At 43.0% G+C, this 13,112-nt stretch overlaps 1 long non-coding RNA gene across 1 annotated transcript; it reads right to left on the reverse strand.

Annotated features, from left to right (window-relative positions):
* Window positions 1–1,111: 1,111 nt before the first annotated feature.
* Window positions 1,112–12,870, reverse strand: LOC137381302 (uncharacterized). Its single transcript, XR_010977140.1, has 3 exons — window positions 12,597–12,870; window positions 6,886–7,349; window positions 1,112–2,476 (listed from the first exon to the last, which is right to left on the reverse strand). It is a non-coding gene; the product is annotated as an uncharacterized lncRNA (long non-coding RNA).
* Between the last annotated feature and the right edge of the window lie 242 nt (window positions 12,871–13,112).

The following is a 13,112-nucleotide window of genomic DNA, read 5'->3' on the forward strand; positions in this document are numbered from 1 at the left end:
ATCATGCCTCCCCAAATCATTACTATATACCACAAACAGCAAGGGACCCAACACTGAGTCCTGTGGAATGCCACTGGAAACTGCTTGCCATTCGCAAAAATATTCATCGACTACTACCTTTTGTTTTCTGTCACTAAGCTAATTTTGGATCCAACCTGCCACATTCCCCTGTATCCCATGGGCTTTCATTTTACGGGCCAACCTGCCATGCGAGTCCTTGTCAAATGCCTTACTAAAATCCATGTAGACCACATCCACTGCACTACCCTCATCAATCCTCCTTGTTACTTCCTCAAAAATGCAATCAAGTTAGCATTACATGACTTTCCCTTAACAAATCCATGCTGACTAAACCTGATTAATCCATGTCTTCCTCAGTGGCAGTTTATCCTGTCTCTTAGAACTGATGCTAATAATTTACCCACCAGCAAGGTCAGACTGACCGGCCTATAATTATTTGGCCCATCCTCACACCCTTTTTAAACAATGGTATAACGTTCGCAGACCTCCAATCATTTGGTACGTCATCCATATCCAGTAAGGATTTGAAGATGATCCTCAGCACATCCGCTATTTCTTCCCTGGCTTCCTTTAACAATCTAGGATGCAATCCATCTGGCCCTGGTGATTTATCCACTTTCAAGGATCTCAGACCCTCGAGTATTCCCTCTCTCATTTTGCTTATCGTATCTAATATTTCACACTCCTCCTCTTTTACTACAATGTTTGTATCATCCCTCTCCTTTGTGAAGACAGAGACAAAAAACTCATTAAGAACCCTGCCCATATCTTCTGCATCCATGCGTAAGTTCCCTTGTACATCTCTGATAGGCTCTACCCTTTCCTTAGTTATCCTCTTGCTCTTAATGTACTGTGTTACGACCAGATGATAAAGGTGTCTAGGGGTCTCTTTCAGTCTTCACCTGGTCTTCTTATGACAGGGTTTAATTTTAAACACACTGTGTTTTGAGCTTCCCCTTGGTGAATCCTTGTTCACCACTTTCCAATTATTAGGGAAAGAAATGAGCATAAAGAGTCTTTCTTAGGTTTAAAGAAGAAAAGTTAATTTTATTAAACCTTAAACTTAAACTCTAATTCAGTTAATGCCCACAGGTACACACCACGCCCCACACTAGCATGCATATGCAATAAGCACATGCAAATAGAGACAGAAAGGAGCAGAAGAAAAAATAAAGTAGAGAGGTTTGAGGCAATATCAGAAGAGTTTGTGGTTACTGTGCTTCGTGCTCACTGTAGTCCTTTTGTAAGTAGTCCTACTTTTCATTGGGGCCCAGTATTCTTCTTAAACCTTGTTCACTGTAGGAGATTTTTTTCTCTTGGGGTTCATATGTCTTCAATGGTTTCCGAAGCTGGTGAGAGCGCAATGAGAGCAGACAGGAGAGAGGTCTTTTCAGTCCAGGAGCAAACAGCTTTCTGAGTTTTTTAACTCTGTGACAAGTTCAAATTCAAAAAACTCCAACTGCCATTTAGTCATGTGATTAAACTGGTCTGACCAGGTCTTCTGTGTAATGGGGAAGCAGGGACTGGGTCCTTTGTTCCAACACTGTCTGCAAAAAAGGTCTTTCCGGCGAGGGGCCTGGCAATTCCTTGTGATGGGCCTTCTTCCCTGCAGCAATTTTAAGTTTTAATGTTCATGTGGCGAAATAATGTGTGCCTCATTCTTGGCAGGTGGGGGGTCTGCATGACAACTGATAAAACATCTTTGGGTTTTCCTTGATCTTACCTGCCTATAATTTTTCATGTCCTCTCTTTGATTTTCTAATTTCCTTTTTTAGGCTTTCAGAAGTATTAAGTTTTTTGTGATCTTTTTATGCTTTAACTTACCCTGTACACTTCTACATAACCAGGGGGCTCTATATTTGGCTGCACCACCCTTTATCTTTGTGGGAACAAGCCTACACTGTGCCTGCAGAAGCTCGCTTTTGAATGCCTCCCACTGGTTTGCCACTGATTTTCCTTCAAGGAGCTGTATCCAATCCACTGGCTCAGTATGATTCCTGCTTTTGTAGATCACTAGGGATATAAATATAAATGGGAATAAAAGAAAAATACTGCAGATGCTGGAAATCTGAAACAAAAACAAAAAGTGCTGGAAATACTCAGCAGGTCTGGCAGCATCTGTGGAGAGAGAAGCTTCTGTCCGCACAGATGCTGCTAGTCCTGCTGAGTATTTCCAGTACTTTTTGTTTAACATAAACAGGAATTGTTTGTGTATTTCATGTTTGTTACATCACAGGAATGTATCTTAGTCAAATATCTTGCAGCTGTTTGTCTCCCAATCAAGTTTCTTCCAACAATCTTAGTAACTGGTGTTTCCTGTCTCCCAGTTTTGTTTCCACTGTTCCGGCATTCATCCGATCCCATTGTTATTTCTTGCTCTTATTCTTCCTTATTATTTTCTTCACTATCCTTTTTCTTAATCCACTTCCCATCTGCAGGCTTCCATCTGCTGAACCTGCATCAAACAATGAGATATTCAATAATAATAATAATGAGATATTCAATAGTCATAGATATAGGAAAGAATGATTCCATATTGAGATGGAATTATTACGTTCATATTTTGGAATCTGCTGAATCCGCATTTTTGTTGAACTCGCTGTCTCTCTGTCATTAGATTCCAGCAGTGACCGTACTTCACTGGCTGTAAAGCTCTTTGCGAGGTTCTGAGGTCGTGAAAGGCGCTGTTTAAATGTAAGTCTTTCTTTTCTTACTTTCTGTCAGTCTCACTGAAGAAAGATATGAAATTGTGAAGTGTATCTGTTGCTTTCAGTGTCTACTCCACTCTCTGTCATTCCCTTTATCTCTGTACATCTGTCTCTGTCACTCTCACTCTCTTTGTCTCTGTATATCGGTCTCTGTCTCCTCTCTCTGTCTCTTTTGCTCTTTGTATCCCTCTCCTCGAATGCTGTCTGGAATAAAAATCCTCCCTCTGGGTCTAGTGATTTATATATTAAAGGCTGAGAGGGATAGATCTTTGGACTCTTGAGGGAATCCAGTGATATGTGGACAGCGTTGAAAGGTGGAGTTGAGGTCAAAGATCACCCATAATTACCATAATTCCTTATTCAGTCCGTTATATTTCAAAACAATTATGATTTTAGTGGAGCAACATTTCAGGCTGTACACATTTTATTTGGAATCACAGAATCACAGAATTGTTGCAGCACAGAAGGAGGCCAATAGGAAAGCGAAGGTAAAGAACCCAAGGCGGTTGATGGAGTTGCCATACAAATCAGCCATGATCTAATTGAATGGTGGAACTATCTCCATGGTCTGAATAGCCTACTCCTATCCTCCTAACAACAACAATAACTTTGTAAAATCACAAGATCCCTCGCAGAAGTGTTATTGGACAAAATATGAGACTGAGCCACATAATGAGATATTCGGGCAAATGACCAAAAGCTTGGTCTAAGAGACAGGTTTTAAGGAGGAAAGAGAGGTGGAGAGTTTTAGGGAGCCACAGCTTGTGTTCCAGTTGAACCTCACTGTCCATTTCCTATTCATGCCGGCCACACTCGGTGCTGTGACTGGCTGAGCAGGTTTTTTGTGTTCTAACTAAACAGCCATCTTGTAAATGAAACTTGCCTGTTGCTAACTTGCACTGAGATGTAGTGAATACCCTGGTGGTTTGGGTTCACCAGTCAGTACCTCAGGACGGGTTTGATTCCCACTCAGGGAGTGAAACTTCCTCGCTGCTGTATGAACTGTCAAAGCTAACGGGACTGCCTTGCTAAATGAGCAGAAAATACAACCTATTATAGTGAAGAGCACTTTTTTGGCTATATCTTTCTCTTTGAAGTTATGACATTGAGTAAGTTCAGCGAGAAATTTTCTTGTCAGTTCTATCAGGAGTTTTGGAACTGAAACTGCTGAATGAAATTTTAAATGAGCCAATATTTAACTATAGCTCACAGTGTCAGAACAGTCACTGTTATCATCAGCCTGTTATGTTTCTTCTTGAACTGTATCTATTTAACGACATTAACTTATCGTAGACAATGAGAAATTATGCACGATTTCAAATCTAAAGATCTTTTATAAGCATCTAAATAGCAAAAAGGAGGTAAAAGGAGGAGTGTGTCAGATTGGGGACTCACAGACATATTAGCATTTTGTTCAGTCAGTAACAGAAATTCATGGGTTTACTGATGCAGATTAACATAAGAATTCACCGTCTCACAGAGTGGCTCAGAGTAATTTGGGTCCCTTAAGGACGGACATAGCTGATATTGTAATTGAAGCTAATGAAATGACAGACATGCTGAATAATCACTTTGTATCGTTCTTCACAGTAAAGTAAAAGGAAAAACTAACAACGAGACAATGAAACCTGAGATGCAGTGCAGGTCTGGTCAATGTCAAACTGCTCCTTTCATATTAAGTAGAGGAAGAAGAGACATGAACAGGATTTAGGTGCCAGTATGCTGCAAAAATAGAAAAAAGAAAGACTCAAATACCATTAACACCTACTTTCCAAATCCTTTCACTGTAAAATTCTTTCATTTGATTTAAGAGCTGACTGTTGTGCATCTGAAAATGAGCACCATGGGACTTGTGTTACATACTGACTTGTTTTCCTTTTGTTTGCCCATCAGGTTTGCAATTCAGTTTGTGTTGGGTGTTGAGGAGAATCTCATTTCAAGTGAGGGCACAAATATTAATATATTAATATTGAATCCTGGAACAAATCCTGAGTGAAATGGATTGCGACATTTGGAAGGAGGTGCAGCTAAGAACTGGAAGAAGGGAATGGTTAACAGAAACAGGAAGACAGGAAGAAAGGATTGGTTAACATGCAGAAAGCAGAGAGTAGGAATAAATGGGTCATTCTCGCGTTGGCAGGCTAGTGACTAGTGGGACACCGCAGGGATTAGTGCTTGGGCCCCAGCTGTTCACAATATATATCAATGATTTGGATGTGGGGACCAAATGTAGTATTTCCAAGTTCGCGGATGACACAAAACTAGGTGGGAATGTGTGTTGTGAGGAAGATGCAAAGCGGCTTCAAGGGGATTTGGACAGAGTTAATAAGTGGGCAAGAACATGGCAGATGGAATATACTGTGAGGTTATCCACTTTGGTAGGGGGAATAGATGTGCAGAATATTTCTTAAATGGTAAGAGATTAGAAAGTGTACAAAGAAATCTGGGTCTCCTTGTCAATAAGTCACTGAAAGCTAACACGCATGTGCAGCAAGCAATTAAGAAGGCTAATGGTATGTTCGGCTTTATCGCAAGAGGATTTGAGTACAGGATTTGAGTACAGGAGTAGTGACGTCTTGCTTCAATTGTATAGAACCTTGGTTAGACTGCACTTGGAATATTGTGTGCAGTTTTGGTCCCCTTACCTTAGGAAGGATATTATTGCCATAGAGGGAGTGCAACGAAGATTCACCAGACTTGTTCTTGGGATGGCGGGACTGTCCTATGAAGATGGATTGGGGAAACTGGGCCTGTATTCTCTAGAGTTTCGAAGAATGAGAGGTGATCTCATTGAAACCTACAAAATACTTAAAAGGATAGACAGGGTAGATGCAGCTAAGATTGGAGAGTCTCTCCTGGTTGGTGAGTCTAGAACCAGGGGACACAGTTTCAAAATAAGGGGGTAGCCACTTAGGACAGAGATGAGGAGAAACTTCTTTACTCAGAGGGTTGTGAATCTTTGGAATTCTCTACCCCAGAGGACTGTGGAAGCTCAGTCATTGAATATGTTTAAAGCAGAGATTGAAAGATTTCTAAATACAAATGACATAAGGGGATATGAGGATAGTGTGGGAAAAAAGCATTGAAGTGGATGATCAGCTATGATCATATTGAATGGCGGGGCAGGCTCAATGGGCTGATTGGCCTACTCCTGCTCCTATGTTCCCATTCCTAATGTTATTGATGATTGAACGGAATGCATTGCACCCTTGGTCAACTTGCTTCTCCACCTTGAAATTCAGAACAAGCTGAAACACCAAGTGGAAACCAATAGTAGTCTCTCTGTAATAAGGGACACGACCTCATAATCTAATCATTCAAACCCTCAAACATTCTGTTGGATGGGCACTGCCCTGTTTTCAAGGACAATTGAAAAAGTGGCGTGCCCAGAACTATCCACAGTCCTCGAGGAGTGCTCTAACCAGGACATTATATGGCTGTTGCAAAACTGCACCTCCTTTACATAACTGCCTCTGTAACAAATTGTATGTAGCGGCTCAGCAAAATAACTACTTATTTGATCAGAAGAAACATTAAAAATACTCAAATGTGAATGCATTAGAGGTATAAATATTAAAAAAGAACAAATCCAAGAATCCCGAGTCCAACTCTTGGTGTCATTGAGTCAGGTAATCTTTGTCAATGATCACACACTGTGCATCGACACTGCAGAAGCTCCTGCACCTCTTTCAATATTATTTTTCTTAAATAATGGTTCTGAAAAGGGATTTGGATAATTGCTTGAAAGGGAAAAATTGCAGGGCTACGGACAAAGATTAGGGAAGTGGGACTACTTGGACAGGTCTTTGACAAAGCTGGTATAGGAACGATGGGCTGAATGGCCTCCTTCTGTGCTAAATTTCTATGATTCCGTTGCTGGATCAATTTCTCTAGAGCTTCTAAAATATAACACCGGAATTCTATTTCTGAAAATCAAACTCCTGAAGTGCAGCATGACTGCACAGTTTAACATTCTCGGCTGGCTCCTTTGAGCTTTCACAGTACAACGTTTCTGTAGTGTAGTGGTTGTCACATTTGCCTCACCCACGAAAGGTCCCCATTTCGAAAGCGGGTTGAAACACTTTCAAAACTTGTTCAATTAAGTATGAAAAATAATTCACATTTGCCATTAAATGTCAGCTAATAAATAACTAACCAGTGGGTGAGGCTCCATGAACATCCCCATTCTCAATGATGGGTGGAGCCCAGCAGCTCAGTCTGGAAGACCAGGATGAAGCATTTGCAACGATCTTCAGCCTGAAGTGCAGAGTGGATGATCCATCTTGTCCTCCTTCTGAGCACCCCAACATCTCAAATGCCAGACTTCAGAAAAATGTATTCACTCCACGTGATATCAAGAAACGGCTAAAAGCTCTGGATACAGCAAAGGCAACTCTCTGTTTTATGTCCCTCAGCAATTACGTATCCACACTGCCACTGGTCCTTTACTTCCATCCACTTTAATTTTTCTAACAAGTCCATTATGTGATACTTCACCAGCTGCCTTTTGAAAGTTCATATCCACAACGTCAACCACACTACCGCTATCCTCCAACTTTCCCCGTTACTTCATCAAGGAATACATTTCATGCGTTTTCAGGATATTTCGAACATATAAAGCTGGAAGGCAAAGGTAGATTAGGTTTGACAACCACACTTAAAGTGCAATAGCTGGTTAGTTCAGACGGTTAGAGTGTGGTGTTAATAATGCCAAAGTTCCAGGTTTGATCCCTGTATGGGCCAATCCTTTCCTTAAGGATGATGCAAGTTTCTCGTCCTCCGGGGCTGAATTTTATTCGGGCACCGCGCCCTTTGAACTCAGCAGGGTGCCCACATTCAGCGGCCACTGAGGAGCCCCCGCGATATTTAGTGTGGGGGCTCATTTAAATAGCGCGGGTGGAGCAGCCGCCCCGATGACATGTGGGGGCGGCCTACGTGTCCCCAGCAACGGCGTCCAGCGCCATTTTTAAAGGGCTTTAAGCCCTTACAATTACTTTAAATTTTTAAATGGACAGCAGCATTAAAATTTTATTAAACAATAAAAAATATGTGGATCGCCCTTCCCCAACCCCCCAATGGTCATTTCAATGCCAGAAATGACCAACACATTCCTTTTTCCCTACAAGAACTTTACCCCCTAAACTTATAACATCTGGCCTATATCCCCTTCCCACCATCCCCACATCCAATAAAAATTGATTTCCCTGCTCCTCCACCCGTCCCACCCTGAAATTTTTATTACTCCCCCCTCTGCGCCAGGTTCTCGCCTCGGAACTCCGTGCGGAGTTCTGAAGGTACGCGAAGGCCGAACGGAGGCTGTAAAATGGACACAGAGCGACAGGTAAGTTCATTTGAATGTAATTGATGTCAATTTAAATATGCAGATTAAGGGCCCGCCACCAGGCGGCGTAGGGGCCACACCGAGGTCTCCCCACCGCCGGTAATATGCAGCGGGCCCTTCTCGACATCGCAGGTTGAGGCGGGCCTCTCCCAACAACGTTTTCCCAGCCCCGCGCCATGACCGGCGGCATCAAGGGGCCGGTAAAATTCAGCCCAGTATTTGGTATAACACGATTCCGTAAATAACTGTTTGGAATGAGATTCATTGTCGAAACAGACCACAAACCCCTTGAAATGATATGGTGAAAACCATTGATGAGTTCATTGCCTAGGCAACAATGATTGTTGATCAGAATTCAAGGAGACAATGGCAATGTTTTCTACAAGCTAGGCAACTTGATGGTTACTTCAGACACCTTGAGCAGGTTGCAAAATCCAACAAAGAATGAGGATGTTTCATTGGATCTGCAAGTTGATTCACCAGCTACAGAAGTCAAAGATGTCTTGCAAGCAATTTGATGCATTTTGGACAACACAAACATCAACAATTGCAAGAAGAGACATTCAAAGACCCAGTATTCCAGACACTATGGAAACCCATAATTGAAGCTTGGTCTGATGTAATACAAGAAGTCCTGGAAACCTTAAGATCATTTTGGGCCTACTGAAATGAATTAGGAATATCCAGATGCGTGATATTCAAAGGTAGACAGGTTCTATTAGCTGCGTCACTCCAATCAGATACCAGACTCACATGGGCACACGAGATGTCTGTCAAGGGAAAACTGGCCAGGGATCAGCAGTGATATAGAGAAGTATGTGAGAAGCATGTCAGGCACACCAGCCGAGCCAGCACAAAGAGTCACTGATACCTCACGAGATTCCATCACACCCGTAAACCAGAATTGCGACAGACCTATTTCGAGACGTGTGCAAAGTGGGGTCCCGCAAGGATCAGTGCTTGGGCCCCAGCTGTTCACAATCTATATCAATTATTTGGATGTGGGGACCAAATGTAATATTTCCAACAAAAACAAAAAGTGCTGGAAATACTCAGCAGGTCTGGCAGCATCTCTGGAGAGAGAAGCAGAGTTAATGTTTCAGGTCTGTGACCTTTCACCAGAACTGGCAAAAGTTAGAAAAGAATTAGGTTTTAAGCAAGTGAAGGGGAGGGGTTGGGGAGAGAACAAAGCGGAAGGTGTTTGATAGGGCAGGAGAGATTAAATAACAAAGCTGTCCTGGGACAAAGGCAAAGCGTGTGTTAATGCTTGTGGTGAAAGACAAAGCCTTAGTCCAGAGAGAGTGTTAATAGCGGAATAATGGGCAGCTCTGACTATGGAAAACAGGCACATGGTTAAAAGTAAATTTAAAAAGGCCAGTCATGCTGTGAAGTTATTGAAATCAATGTTCAGTCCGCAACGCTGTAGAGCGCCTAATCGAAAGATCAGGTGCTGCTGCTCGAGCTTGCGTTGATGTTCACTGGAACACTGGAGCAGGCCAAAGACAGAAATGTTGGCCTGAGAGCAGGGGGAAGTGTTGAAATAGCAAGCAACCGGAAGCTCGGGGTCATGCTTTCGGACTGAGCGGAGGTATTCAGCAAAGCGGTCACCCAGTCAGTGTTTGGTCTCCCCAGTGTAGAGGCGACTGCATTGTGAGCAGCGAATACAGTAGACTAAGTTGAAGGGACTACAAGTAAATCATTGCTTCACCTGAAAGGGGTGTTGGGGGCCTTGGATGGTGAGGAGAGAGGAAGTAAAAGGGCAGGTATTGCACCTCCTACGAATGCATGGGAAGGTGCTGTGGGAAAGGGATGAGGTGTCGGGGTAATGGAGGAGTGGACCAGGGTGTCGAGGAGGGAATGATCCCTGCAGCATGCTGACAGGGGAGGGGAGGGGAAGATGCATTTGGTGGTGGCATCACGCTGGAGGTGGCAGAAATGGCCAAGTTTGCAGATGACACAAAACTAGGTGGAAGTGTGAGTTGTGACGAGGATGCAGCAATGCTCCAAGGAGATTTGGAGAGGCAAAGCGAGTGAGCAAAAATTTGCCAGATGGAATACAATGTGGAGAAATGTGAAGTTCCCACTTTGATAGGAAAAACAGAATTACAGGCTATTTCTTAAATGGTGAGAGGTTGGAAAGTGTTGAACTGCAAAGGGGCTTGGATGTCCTTGTTCATGAGTCACTGAAAGCTAACATGAAGGTACAGCAAGGAATTAAGAAAGAAAATGATATGTTAGCCTTTATTACAAGAGGATTTGAGTAGAGGAGTAAAGATGTCTTACTGCAATTATATAGAGCCTTGGTGAGACTGCACCTGAAGTATCTGTGTGCAGTTTTAACAAAGAACAAAGAAAACTACAGCACAGGAGCAGGCCCTTCGGCCCTCCAAGCCTGCGCCGATCCAGATCCTCTACCTAAACATGTCGCCTATTTTCTAAGGGTCTGTATCTCTTTACTTCCTGCCCATTCATGTATCTGTCTAGATACATCTTAAAAGACGCTATCGTGTTCGCATCTACCACCTCCGCTGGCAACACGTTCCAGGCACCCACCACCCTCTGCTTAAAGAACTTTACACGCATATCCCCCCTAAACTTTTCCCCTCTCACTTTGAACTCGTGACCCCTAGTATTTGAATCCCCCACTCTGGGAAAAAGCTTCTTGCTATCCACCCTGTCTATACCTCTCATGATTTTGTACACCTCAATCAGGTCCCCCCTCAACCTCCGCCTTTCTAATGAAAATAATCCTAATCTACTCAACCTCTCTTCATAGCTAGAGCCCTCCATACCAGGCAACATCCTGGTGAACCTCCTCTGCACCCTCTCCAAAAGCATCCACATCCTTTTAGTAATGTGGCGACCAGAACTGCACGCAGTATTCCAAATGTGGCCGAACCAAAGTCCTATACAACTGTAACATGACCTGCCAACTCTTGTACTCAATACCCCATCCGATGAAGGAAAGCATGCCGCATGCCTTCTTGACCACTCTATTTACCTGCGTTGCCACCTTCAGGGAACAATGGACCTGAACACCCAAATCTCTCTGTATATCAATTTTCCCCAGGACTTTTTCATTTACTGTATAGTTCACTCTTGAATTGGATCTTCCAAAATGCATCACCTCACATTTACCCTGATTGAACTCCATCTGCCATTTCTCTGCCCAACTCTCCAATCTATCTATATTCTGCTGTATTCTCTGACAGTCCCCTTCAGTATCTGCTACTCCACCAATCTTAGTGTCGTCTGCAAACTTGCTAATCAGACCACCTATACTTTCCTCCAAATCATTTATGCATATCACAAACAACAGTGGTCCCAGCACGGATCCCTGTGGAACACCACTGGTCACATGTCTCCATTTTGAGAAACTCCCTTCCACTGCTACTCTCTGTCTCCTGTTGCCCAGCCAATTCTTTATCCATCTAGCTAGTACACCTTGGACCCCATGCGACTTCACTTTCTCCATCAGCCTACCATGGGGAACCTTATCAAACGCCTTACTGAAATCCATGTATATGACATCTACAGCCCTTCCCTCATCAATCAACTTTGTCACTTCCTCAAAGAATTCTATTAAGTTGGTAAGACATGACCTTCCCTGCACAAAACCATGTTGCCTATCACTGATAAGCCCATTTTCTTCCAAGTGGGAATAGATCCTATCCCTCAGTATCTTCTCCAGCAGCTTCCCTACCACTGACGTCAGGCTCACCGGTCTACATTTACCTGGATTATCCCTGCTACCCTTCTTAAACAAGGGGACAACATTAGCAATTCTCCAGTCCTCCGGGACCTCACCCGTGTTTAAGGATGCTGCAAAGATATCTGTTAAGGCCCCTTACCTAAGGAAAGATATACTTGCCATAGAGGGAATGCAAAGAAGGTTCATCAAACTAATTCTTGGGATGGAGTGATTGGCCTATGAGGAAAGAATAAATAGACTGGGCCTTTATTCTCTGGAGTTTAGAAGAATGAGAGATGATCTCATTCAAACATACAAAATTCTTACAGGGCACAACAGGGTTGATGCAGGAAGGATGATTCCCCTGGTTGAGGAGTCCAGAGCCAGGGGCATAACCTCAGAATAAGGGGCAGGCCATTAGGACTGAAATGAGGAGGAATTTCTTCTCTCAGAGAATGATGAATCTTTGGAATTGTCTGCCCCAGAGGGCTGTGGAGACTCAGCTGTTGAGTATGTTCAAGATTGAGATCGATAGATTTCTACATATTAAAAACATCAAGGGTTATGGGGATAGTGCAGGAAAATGGTGTTGAAGTAGAAGATCAGCCATGATCTCATTAAATGGTGGAGCGAGCTTTAAGGGCTGAATAGCCTACTCCTGCTCCTATTTCTTATGTTCTTACGTCATCACATTATTGTCGATCAAACAGCCTAGCAGAGTGTGTGGTTCGTATTGTTAAGTCCTTGATTATTAAATGCTGGGAAACAAAGCTGGATTTCCAGGTCACAATGCTACATCTAAGGGCAACACCATTGAGTGTAAGTTTACCCTCACCTGCTGAGCTCATGTTTGGGAGGCAAGTTCGAACAACTCTTCCAAGCCACCACCTATCCAAGTTGACCGTTGTATGAGATGAGTTACTGGAAAAACAGGGGAGGATGAAGGATATACATGACCAGTATGTGGATAAAGAATTGCTAAGTTTGACGACAGGACAAAAAGTTCAGGCGTTCTACATCCAACAGCGTGAACCTGGTTTCTAGCTGAAGTAGCTCAAGTTTGTCGAGAGCCGAAATTGTATGAAATGGAAACACCAAATGGAGCGACATTACACAGAAATCGATGCCAACTCAGGGAGATGTCCAGTTGTGCAACAACCAGCTGTCCTATCATGAATAGAACACAATCAAAGGTTAGAGCTGAACACAGCACTGTGGAAGATCATGGTGAAGACAACCAATGCAATGTTGTGCAAGAAAACAACACGCATACAAATCAAGACCACTATAATAACAGACAGCAATCTCAAAGAGGTTTCATGGTGACGAGATCGGGTAATATAAGCAAACC

This window comes from Heterodontus francisci, chromosome 22 (genome assembly GCF_036365525.1).
Source record: "Heterodontus francisci isolate sHetFra1 chromosome 22, sHetFra1.hap1, whole genome shotgun sequence".
Lineage (NCBI taxonomy): Eukaryota > Metazoa > Chordata > Chondrichthyes > Heterodontiformes > Heterodontidae > Heterodontus > Heterodontus francisci.